This window comes from Myxine glutinosa, chromosome 1 (assembly GCF_964187855.1).
Source record: "Myxine glutinosa chromosome 1, kmMyxGlut1.1, whole genome shotgun sequence".
Classification (NCBI taxonomy): Eukaryota; Metazoa; Chordata; class Myxini; order Myxiniformes; family Myxinidae; genus Myxine; species Myxine glutinosa.
The window spans coordinates 153253064-153262770 of NC_136261.1; positions in this window are offsets into that span (position 1 = coordinate 153253064).

The window sequence follows — 9707 nt, forward strand, 5'->3', positions numbered from 1 at the left end:
AACTTATTGACTGTGGCTCTTTTGTAGAGAGTGACCCTATGGAGTAAGAATTAACAGGATTTTACCCACATTCTTGCGTATTTTGCAGATATGGCATGTGCTAGTACCAGTGTTTCATTGAAAACTCGGGCTCAGGATAATGTGTATCTCATTGGGTCCACTTCTGGAGATGCCATCAAAGGTGCCAAGCTCCCGACTGTGCATCAATCTCTTGTCCTGTTTTTCCATCACCTGAAGAAGGAGAATCGCACTGCCCGGGAGAGTGCAACCCTCACCATTGAAGAGGTTGTGAAGTTCTGGAAAAAGCTCACCTTGCCCCCCGCTCACCTTGCCCCCCCCCCTATGTATGTATATATATATATATATATATATATATATATATATATATATATATATATATATATATATATATATGTACATATATATATATACATATATATATATACATATATATATATATACATAAGCAAAGATTTGCGGTTGGGAGTAAATCCAAATGCCTCCATGGTAAGATCTCCAACCTTTAATTAAACAAACAATGACTCAACATTTCGATTAACATGTGACAAAGCCACACGCCTCCGTTAATCTTCCTCAAGAGTGATAAAATCATTTCAACATCCCCTTATATGCAAAGTGGGCGGGGTATATGCAAAGTGGGGTGGGCAAAGCTGGACAGCCAATTAAACCGTATCACACCGCTCTCGTGAACTGAGACGTTACTGACCAAATTCAAAAATCAACCGCATATTAACGGCTCAAAACAATCCTGTAAGCAATGCTTACAGGGGAGCTGCTAGGGGAGCCACACGACCCAGCCCCGAAATTGTGCAAGGGCACAGGGAGAAAAACCGGGGGAGTGAGACCCCAAATTGGGAGCGCGCCACAGTATGGTCAATGGGAATTGGTTTTTAGAACCACATAGTTTAATGATGGCCAATGGATTGGCAGGGCAAGACCCCGGGTAGTGTAAAATGTTAATGACATTTCGAAGATAGATAGGAGAAAATCTCTTCGCACCATCCGCATCCACTCACCTAGGTGATAAGACTCCACACCATGTTTTGCAAACATTTGGAATGAAAGACGCATCTTGACGTGGGTGAGACATTGTTTGTAATTCCATCTTTTCCTCCTCAGGAGGGAGTGATGACGAATTTGGCATTAGGGGAGATATGGGAAGGACAAGACGTTAGCGACAAATTTGTAAAGGTGTAGATTGTGTAAATACGGGGTAGGGGTAAGGGTAGAGTAGGTGACATGGGGGGTGACGTACGAGTAGGGACGAGCTTTCTCGGCTCGCTCTCCCACGCCCTTCATGTCGCATTGCCCTGTATTGATGTGTACCCTTGCGCCCTTGCCCCCCGCTAATCTGCTTTGTCTTCCTTCCCCACTCATGGATCATGTTCTTTTGTGCCTGAGGGGAGTGTGCAGGTGTCCGCGATTGTGCGCCCGCACCCTTGCTGCCTCCTGCCTGCACTGATGCGCCATATGGACCACACGTTCTGTGACCTTGCACCACCTATGGACCACACGTTCTGTGGCCTGGCACCACATATGGACCACACGTTCTCTGGCCTGGCATCTCTGCTGGGGCCGCCCATTGTTGCCAGCGGTATCTGGCTTGCGGACCACTGTATTAAGTGGTACCTATGCCCAGCAATGGACCCCCTGAGTTGGCCCTGCTGGCCATATCAATTAAAAAAGCGGATGCGGTGTGTGCCCTTTTTATTAATTAATAACAACATCAAGTAAGAAGATGAAGATCAAGCAAGATACATCGGCCCAGCAGAGAAGATATCAAACATCATTTATTAATTTTGAAATGTTTTGGTGCTGGTACTTTTTGTGCATTTTCTCTTTATGGTGCATTTATTGGGTACATATGATATGGTGTATCGGTGCAGTGCATGGCAATGGCATTTTCCTCTTATCAAAACCATCTTTTCTTTTCCCACAAAAGACAGGTCCTGGGTGACAGTGTAAATAATTGGTGTAATGTAAATAATGCTCCCCACCGGCTAAATGTTTAATTTGAAGACCATTCCGTAATTCGTTTAATTGTGGGCGTGAGTCAGTTAGATAGGATGCAACGCAGCAGGTGGGACATATCTAGTGTTAAAACTGTCGCACTCAGGGTGAGGTTAAAAGTAGAGGGTAACCACACCGAAGTGTCACATTAATTTAAAAGATAGTTCCTTTTGTTTCGGCTCGGGCCGAGCCTGGAAAAAGGGAGGGTGCAGTGTTGCGGTTTTAGAACCCACACTTTTGTAAATAAATAATCACTTGTAAATATGACATTAAAGGTTGCACCCCTAATTAGTCCACAAGCAACACGTAGGCCACCATAGGAACTCAGTTATTTCATTATTATGTGTTTTAGATAAGGCCGTGTTTCCAATAGTTCAATCTCCGTTGCACCAATTAAATAAGAGTAGGTCCCCAATCCAATTCCGGCCATTTTGCCAACCTCTCTCTCCCAGCGATGCCATTATGTGCCTCTGCCAACAGCAGCCGCCTCAGCGCTCGCTCAAGCCGCCATAAACCATGCGGTCAGGCCCGAGGAATAAGGGGGCGGAACGCCAAGAACAAGGTGTGGCCTGTCAACCAGCCGTCAAAGGCGTGGCCGGAAGCCCTCACCAGCCAACCAGGGCTGATGTAACATCATCATGATGTGGCCTTGAGGTCTGCGTAGTGATCGCGTGGCGCGTTATATAAGCGCGAACGCAAAGCCCTTTCACGGACTTGAGGACTGCGGACTGCGCACGCGGACTTCTTTTGATGAGAGAGCACGCTGGTTGGACTTGGTCGGGAGAGTGCATTGCAAAAGGACTCGGGTTGGAGACGCGCTTATACGAGTCTGATTGGGAGATACGCACGAGTTTGGTTGGAGACGCGCTTATTAACGAACTTGTCCAGGAGCGCACACGTACAGGACACCAGCCTCCCCCCGCTATATGTAAGGTCCGCTCACGCTGAACGATACACGGAGCTGCCTGCCGGGTTTCGCGTGCTGGACTGGAGTGGACCGGAGCCTGGGCCATCTACCTGGACCTTCCACCCTACCAGCTACAATCCACGTGTGAGTGTGTATGTTTGTCTAGGGTCCTAAGTTAAGACTGTTTTTAAGACTGCCCTGTGTCCTGCTTCTTCTTCTTCCTTTCTTGTACATTCTTTCCTTTCCTCTCTTTTGTTTGTAATAAATTCACCTGTTCTTTCTGGTTTCGTCTTAATCCCTTCGCTTTCGTCTTTTCTCAATTGAGTACCTGTGGCACGATTAGGAACCGCTATAATCGGGTTTAGTCATTGTTAACGGCCCGAGTCACGGCTCGCTTCGCTCGGCGTATCCACTAACGCTGCGGCTCGGGTGGGAGTTATTTCCTTGCTTACTGTGCGGCGTTAATAAGTAGCTAATAAGAAGACGGCTTACAACCATAGTTAACGTCGTCCGGAAGTGACGTCATAACTTCTAAGGACTCGGGTCGGCCAGATAACAAGACAAGGGGATTAACCCCCCCCTTGATAAGTGGAGAGCCGACGGCCAAGATCCGTAACAATATATATATATATACAGACTTGGCATTTAATATGGAATATTTTTTTTTTCTTGACTTGGGTTTACTTTCTGAACTCAGTATATCAATCTGGTGAGTTTATTTTACCCTTCGGTGATGTCTTTGTTAAAAGAACCATGTCACTGATTGTCTTTCGCATCAAGAAGTCAATAACAGGATAATATCACAGGTGGCGTGACAAAATGTAAGAACAGGTACATTTGACGATTGGCTTCACAATCGGGTATATAAGGGTTGTTGCATTCTGTATTAGTGGAAAACAACTGCTGCACGTCTACAAAAGTTATTGCCGCTTCCTCTGGAGATGGTCCGTCAACTTGACAATGCTGTTTGCCATGGAGTGGTGGCTTTACGAAATTCCGGCATGAAACAGCGTGCTATTGCTCGGCAGTATGGCATCACTCAAGGTCAGGTATCAAAGATCCTGAAACGAAATGCTCAGAGGGGTGTCCCTTCTCCAATACCGAGGCCAGGACGTCCCCGCAGAACCACAAGGAGAAATGATCGCCAGCTGCACCGGTTAGTCTGCAATGGCCGTACCAAGTCAGCTAATCGGCTTCGGGCTGAGTGGCAGCAACTGACAAATGTGCCTGTATCCAGAAGGCTAATCAACCAACGACTGGTTCAAGCAGGCTATCGTGCGAGGCGTCCCCTGAGAAAGCCATGCCTGACCAGACAACACAGCCAGCGCCGATTGCAGTGGGCCAGAGAGCACCGTCAATGGCAGCCAGGACACTGGAATCACGTGACCTTCAGTGACGAGTCTACATTTCTGGTCTATCGTCAAGATGGCCGCAACCGAGTGCGCAGACAAGTGCATGAAGCCTACAACGAAGATTGTATTGTACCAAGAGTCCAAGCAATATCTCCTTGGTGGTGGGGTGACAGTTTGGGCTGCTTTTCATGCAGGGGGCAAAACTGACCTGGTTGTTCTGAATGGAAACCTGAACCAGTTCAAGTACAGGGCCATTCTGGAAGAAACATTGCTTCCATTTGCTCGTGCAGCCTTTCGAGGAAACTTTGTCTTCCAAGATGACAATGCACGGCCTCATCGTGCTCGCATGATCCAACACTTTCTTGCTGACCATGGTGTCGAGCATATGGAGTGGCCTGCCATGTCCCCGGATATGAATCCGATAGAGAACTTGTGGGCAGAATTAACGCGTCAAATCAACCACTTGGACCAGCAGCCGACCTCTGTGCGTGAATTGCAGCAGGCTATTGTCACTGCATGGCAAGCGATTCCTGTCCAAACCTTGGCAAATCTCGTGAACAGCATGCCTCGACGTGTACATGCTCTCCTGAATGCTCGTGGGGGTTACACGAAGTACTGAACTGTAATTTTACTGTCCGTAATCCCAGTCATAATTTAACTTTTGTTTTTATTGAAATTTTATTTGGCTAATGTGCAAAATAAAGAGATACTTATGGAAAACGTACAGAAGTTTAATACAGTACTGTCCATGAATTGAGTTCGATATCAGTTTACATCACTTTCAAGGATCAATTTATTTACTTCAAAATGTCAAATGTGGTTTTTGTTTCTTTTAAAGGTCACATTAACAAAATCTAGAATAATTTCAACATAATTCGAATGAACTTTTGGTTCTAAGTCATCTTGAAAAGTAAGTTCAGCCCCACAAAAAAAATATTCCATATTAAATGCCAAGTCTGTATATATATATGTATATATATATATATATATATATATATATATATATATATATATATATATATATATATATATATATATATATATATATATATATATATATATATATATATATATATATATTGTTGCGGTGCGTATATGAGGATTGTGTTTTTTTATTGTGTTGTATTATATAGTAAATTGTTGTAAATATCACCCTCTGTAAAATGTAATGATTCCTTGAAAATAACTCCGTAGTGTAAAGGTCAAAGGGCGTCCCATAATTAGTCCAAAAAGCATACACGTCAGCCAATCATAGAATACCCCTGTTCGATAGTTATATCTTTATTATGTGTATTAGGGTAAGGCCTTGTCTTCCATTAAGATGACACTCCATTGCACCAAGTGAAATAGATAGATTCCCTTCATTCTTCATTCCCATTCCCAAAACTTTCACTTTCCCCTTTCATCATTGCCAAGCCTCGATTGCCAATTACATCCCCTCCAAAACCACCATTGAACATGTGCTCGGGTCGGGGGAGACGGGCGTGCCCAGAGGGTCGCGCGACCAACCAGGGCCGAGGTGAGCACACCGATGGGCGTGTCCCAAAGGCCGGCGGCTTGATCGCCGGAGGCGTTATAAAGGCGCGCGCGCAAGAAGCAAGGGTGTTGGTCGTGAGTGGTCGGTGGTGAGGAGTGATTGGACCAAGAGAGAGAAAGAGTGGTTGGACCAAGAAAGAGATCATCCAGAGAGATCATCCAAAGAGATCGTCCAGGGAAGCACAAAGCCTGTTATTCGTCGCCTTGCTCGCCAAAGTTGGACTGAGCAGTAGTTAACAGCAAGAAGCCTGTTGTAGTCCTGGAAAAGCGCGCGACGTCCACCGCCGCAGCAGCAGACAACAGCCGCTTGGGGCCTGGACGGCGGTTTTGAGCAGGGCCGCGAAGGAACGGCGGCTGCTAAACACGCCGATTGTGCTGCAGGACCCCTCGGACCTTCCTCTCCCTCCAGCCATCCACCTCCTGCCTTTCCATCCTTTTGTGTACGTGAGTTTGTTCTGTTTGTTTTGTCCCTGGGGATTTAATTAAGCCTGTATAAGGAATTTGCACTGTGTCTCTAATATCTTCTGTACATTATTTTCTTATCTTTCCTTCTCCTTGGTTTTTTTGAGCCTGTAAATAGCAAATAAATTATATTCGTATTTCCAACCTTTTTGTCTGCTTCTTCTTCACATCCGTGTCACCTTAGTCTTTTCCCTATTGAATATCTGTGGCGCGATCCGGCCAACGTTCGGGAATCGGGTTAGTCGGGGTAACTGTACGACCGCGGGGCCATCCGCTCGGCAAACACAACATCTTATCCGCGGGCCGTAACAATTGGTAGTCAGGAGTTGGGATTCGAACCTGGGACTAAATTTATTTAGCCCAAATTTTGGAACACCAATTGTACTAATGGCAGTAACAATTGGTGTCGGGAGCGGGAACGGACCCGAAGCGCGCTTAACGCGCTCAAAATTACGAGCTACTGAAATTTGCTTTGTTTTTTAAAAACCCGAATTTTGAAATCGCGCCATGGCTGGTCAAGGCGACGGGATGTCGGTGGGAGAGATAGACGGGGTAGAATCGACCCAGGACCTCGGGGAAATGTATGTGGAGGAAAGAGGAAGAGAACAATGGCAATGTGGTTGAGGGGGTATCAGGTGCACAAAATGGCGCTCTCGCGCACGAGGTTTCAGGCGCGCAAAATGGCGCCTCGCACATAGCTACGGCGACCGCGCCCGTGACCGTAGCAGCATTGGTGGATTCGAACCTTTTGCTACAAATGGAGGCCCTCATGCTAAAAATGGGAAACAGAATAATGAACGAAAGGAGGGCTAACAGTGAGCGATTGGGAAACCAAATTGAAGCAATAACGAACGGAATGAGGGCCGATAGGGAGGAAATGGAGCAGAGGGACAGAGACCGCAGGTTGGGCGAGAGGGTCCCAAGGGTGCACGACGAGGTAACGCGGGTCGAGAAGCACTGGTTGAGCGAAGCGGAGAAAAGCGCAGGTACAATGACGGGGGTAGAAATCGCGACACGGGGTTTGGAAAAGCCGGCGACCGATGAGGTAGAGGGAATTTTATTAAAGCCAACGGTCGTCGAGGTGAGTAAAGAAAAAGTGGTAGTGGGCATTGAAATTGAAGAGACCGGGGACTTAGAAAACCACTCGCGGCGGGAGGAAAAGATGGAAACTGTACAAAGTCCGTGCTCACATCACGATGCGGTGCTTAATCCTTATAAAGATTTGCAGGTGTTGGTGCAGGGAGGAAGAAGAACCCCGAAGGTGAGCCGGCTGCATGTGGTGCCGGGAGATTTTGTAAAAGGGGGTTTGGCGCGAAGAGAATAGTCGCGCGATTGGGGTCAATATGGCACCCGGGCGTTGGTGAAGGGTCCCGTGTGAGTGGAAATAGCACGCGTGTGAAAAAAAAGTGTGCGTCAAGGGGTGAGCATGTTACGAAGCGCGAGTGTGATACCGAGTGCGAGCGAGAATGCACGTCGGGGTGTACGGAGTGTGACACAGGGAATGAGAGCAATACGGAGTGTACGTGTGAGGGTGAGTGTGACACGGAGAGTAAGGTGGTGGTGGAACGTGTGCGAGGAAGCACACCTGAGTTGGTGGTAGCGCGAGTGTGGGAGAGCCCATCTGAGCGCGTTAGTGGGTGGATGCAAGAGTGCACGCCCATGGTGAGTGGTACGGAGTACGTACCGAGGGAGAGTGCGCAAGACGGTGCGCGAGGTGTGTTAAGGGAGTGTGCGAACGGCGAGTGTGCGCGAGAGGTGTGGTGTGTAACAGGGAGTGCGTCGGTGGAATGGACGGAGTGTGTGGGATGCACTGGAAGCATTGGAACGCCAGGTTTTGTGAGTGTGAAATGGGTCGCGTATGCAAGTGAAGCATCGACATTGAACGGGTTAGCGTTTAGGGCGACGGATAGCCGATGCGAGCACTCGCGGTGCGGTGCCCTTTGTTGGATGCCAGGCCCGGCGCGGATCGATACTGCGTCGCTTCTCTTCGAAGCGTCGTTGCCGATTCGGGCTTGGCCCCGCCCCGCAAGGTCGAGTCCGGCCTTGTCGGGCGAGGCGACCGGCCCGGTTCAAGGGCGAGTGGGAGGAAGCGGAACGGTGCCCCCTCGTGGGGACGGGGTTCCGACCGGGCGAGCCTCAGCCATCGGGCCCGGGACCGCAAGGTACCGAGCCGCGATGATGCGTGGAACCTCAGCCCGAGCATGCCTCCTCCCCAGAGTCGTGAAAGCCGGACGGATTCAACCTGCAGGCGACCAAACCACCCGAATTCATTGCTCGGCTTTGCGAAGCCGAGTTTAATGATGTGACGACGCACCGAGGCTCAGATAAAGCGGACTGTGATGATGATGATGATGAGGATAGTGTTTTGGCCCCGAAATTAGAAAAACAAAATTTGAGGATTGGCAGTGATGATTGGCAGAGTGAGGATTGGCAGACGATTGGCAAATTGTTGATTTGTTGAATTTGGACGAGCAAAATTTATAGTTTGAGATACCCGATGTGGTGGGATGGCAACTCTGTCATCCCTCACAAAGGGGGCAAAGGAGCACTAGACTTATGGGGTTTATGGCAGTGAAAACTAGCCCGGGAGGGTTAGGATATAATGATAGGGACCTAGAAGATGACCTTAGGTAACGTTAAGATTAGGTAGTGACAATGATACCTGTAGTGGGGACGCAGGTAGATTAGAGTGGATGATAATGACGTGGTATGTGCTTAGTTTAAAGGGAAGACGGGGAGCACTAAGTTAGCAGGGCACCAGGTAGATTAGATGATGCAGTGTGTGAGGAACAGGTGTGATTGCACAGGTGTGCAACTGAACAGTGTTTCAGGATGGAGCAGTGTTTGAGTGAGTGATGGTGATGAGTATTGTGCTGACCAAATGGTCCAGGAAGGAAGGAGGGTGCAGGTGGCACCATGTAAGATTGCACAGGTGTGCAACTAGAGGTGAATGAAGAACAGGTGTATGGAATAAATGGTAGTGTGGAATATATGGAGTATTGGAATGGATGGTCCTGGAGTGAGTATGGGGAAAACAGTGGAGTGGAGTGGATGGTGCGAAGGTGTGAATGGGGGAAGAGTGGACCCCCATCACGAATACCCGGGGAGGGTAGTGTAAGTGTTAGGTAGAGGGTATAGGTAAATTGTGGTTGGATATTGGCATCTGTGGTGTGGGTGAAAGAATGGTATTTGGATGGGTGCATTAGTGTTGTGGAAATGGCTGGGCGTGCAGCCAGTTAGTGTGTGTAGTTGGTTTGGGCACTCCACCACTGTGAGGATGTCGGCCAGGTGAGGCCGCAGGTGGGCTCTGGGAGCCGGTAGAGTTGTTGTGGATGGGGCCCGGGGATCCGGAGGACGGACCCGGGTAGCCCAGTGCCAGAGGGCACCGAGGGGTGACAGAGCCAGGAGGGGCCTTCCCC